Source organism: Aethalodelphis obliquidens, unplaced genomic scaffold (genome assembly GCF_003676395.1).
Source record: "Aethalodelphis obliquidens isolate GAN/ISIS:26980383/991018 unplaced genomic scaffold, ASM367639v1 scaffold2, whole genome shotgun sequence".
In the NCBI taxonomy this organism is placed as follows: Eukaryota; Metazoa; Chordata; class Mammalia; order Artiodactyla; family Delphinidae; genus Aethalodelphis; species Aethalodelphis obliquidens.
The window spans coordinates 74,287,572-74,290,001 of NW_020837946.1; the positions used below are offsets into that span (position 1 = coordinate 74,287,572).

The following is a 2,430-nucleotide window of genomic DNA, read 5'->3' on the forward strand; positions in this document are numbered from 1 at the left end:
AGATCTCACAGTTCCAATATACTCTTATAACTTGGGGCCCCATCATCCCTACTCCCAAACCCTGACAGATATCTTCATGTATTTGTCTGAATAGCTAAGATAAGAAAAGTAAAAAGGGAGTGGTTGTTCTAAATTATCTAAATATCTGAAGATACAGCTAAGTAATTATGTAATCTTGTGTATACATGACAAAATTTTCACTTGCCCCCTTCACCAAGGACGACTTCGGAGGAGAGAATCTCCTCATAAGGTTCAACAGAAGTAAATATAATGAGAATTTTATGTAAATGTTAACTGAATATTTTATTATAGTTATTTAATTTAAAAAATCCATTGCTTCCTCTGATGTTGAATACATAAATTTATAATTATTAACATAAAAGCAGTACACACGTAAATATCTATTCTAGTAGAGTATGGACGAACTACTTCCCCCGTGAGCATTGGTGGTTCAGTGGTAGAATTCTCGCCTGCCACGCGGGAGGCCCGGGTTCGATTCCCGGCCAATGCAACTAGCGATATTTTTCTCCCTTACCCCACTTTTACCATACATCTCAGAACCCCAAAAGAAGTTCAATTAAAACGTAGAAACATTGACTTTATGCAAATGAAGAAAGACAAATCAACGATAATTTCCCGTTTCACTTTTTCTTCGAGCAGTCGAAACTGCCGATTCCCTGACATTTGCCGTATTTTTCGGGCCTTTCTTTTAGACGTTTTTGGGGGGGCCCTAGAGTATATGAGCAAAAAGTAATGGACCATATAGTGTTCTGAGATTTAAAAGACTACCCCGGCTGCCTGGAGATGCCGGGGATTGAACCCGGGACCTCACACATGCGAAGCGCGCGCTCTACCACTGAGCTACATCCCCCAGCCGGGAAAAGTTTTTCTGGTATAGGTATTCATTCAGTCCAGCACTAGTCCAATCGCTATAGTTAAATTTTAAGACTTTATTTTGGTGAGCGCTTCTGCGACACCCCGCTTCTACCCTTCCTACACCGCCTTAAACTGCTTCTAGGGTGTATCGGAACTCCATGCAGTCAGCGGGGTGGGCCGCAAATTTGACCAGCTCTCGAGCACTCCTGCCGGACGCCTGGAGCTCGACCAGGGATCCGGTACCCTGCGCCCTGCCAGAGGGGCGGGACGTCGGCGCGCTGAGCGCCCGCCAGAGCTCGACTCCTCTGCGCGCTGACTGCGCAGGCGGCCCGGAACCCAGAGGTGTGGGGCGGAGCGTTCAGCCCGCCGCTTTGCTGCGGGGTGGAGCCCCGCCTACAACGCCGACTGAGGGGCCAGCGGGCGGGCAGAGCCACGGACGCTGCCCAGGGACCACAAGAGACGCTCCTGAAGCAGAGCGGTGGGGACCTTCTTTGCTCACCCAAAACCCTTTTGGATTTACCTGTACACCACCACGCCCCCCCCCCCCCCCCGCCCCGTCTCAGGAAAACGACGTGTTCACGCCAAATCCCCATAAACTGGGTTTTGTAGGGATTACAGCCAACTCTTGGAGGTAAAAATGACTTCACAATGTGTTCTTTGCGTGGGGCCCAAACTGAAAGAAACTGACACCGATACCCTCTTTGTAGCTTAATCTTGTACAAATGATAAAGTCGAGGCGAAGTACCTGCTCAAGATGCACTCTGCTCGCTGTTTGATATTTACACCTTGGGCCCATCTGACTATGTTGTGATAGGAATGTAAGTCACTTAACAGCTACTTTATTGTCCTCTGAACCCTTCCTAACTAACCGCACCTAACTTAATGCACCAGCCCCAAATGAAGAAATGTACCTCGAGTCCTGTTTCCTTGGAAATTGCCTCTCCAGTTGTTTGAGTGTTGGGTCATATGATGAGCTAACTTACATTATAATGAAATGATGTGTTTGACCCTTCCCAGTGCAGTTTAAACTGATACCACCCCATGGAAGTGAAGGCTGACAGAGAGAAGCCTCAGACACCCTGATGGGAAAGAGCAGGGGAGAGATTTGGTGTCAGGGGAGCTGGGCTGCCTTTCACTTCCAGCCGACCTGTAAGGCTGACCCAGCAGCAAACGGTGAGGGCCTAGAATTTCCACTGCTTTCCGTTGCAGCAGAGCACCCCTCGTAAATGGAATAGTCAGCAGGCCAAAAGCCAGAGCAGAAAAGCAGAAGTTTCAAAATAACTCTGGGTAAACCACAAGTTTCATAATCAAGTCCTAGATGAAAAATAAATGTTACTGTTTGCTTACAGTAATTTCAACAAATAATGGCTCATAATCAGATTTTGTTTTTAATGAGAACAAGCCACATACTGATCTAATACAGCTATAATACAGAATGTTAAAAAAAAAAAAAAAAATCCACGTCAGTGGACAGTCATTAAGGAGCTCTACTCCAAACCAAAACATTTCCAAACCAACCCCTGCTTTCCATCCAGAGGCACTAGAACATGAACA

General features: G+C 46.5%; 2 non-coding genes across 2 annotated transcripts; one reads left to right on the forward strand and one right to left on the reverse strand.

Annotated features, from left to right (window-relative positions):
• The first annotated feature begins 440 nt into the window (after positions 1–440).
• Positions 441–511, forward strand: TRNAG-GCC (transfer RNA glycine (anticodon GCC)). Its single transcript has one exon. It is a non-coding gene; the product is annotated as a tRNA-Gly (tRNA).
• Positions 512–799: 288 nt separating this feature from the next.
• TRNAA-CGC (transfer RNA alanine (anticodon CGC)) lies at positions 800–871 on the reverse strand. Its single transcript has one exon. It is a non-coding gene; the product is annotated as a tRNA-Ala (tRNA).
• Positions 872–2,430: the final 1,559 nt, after the last annotated feature.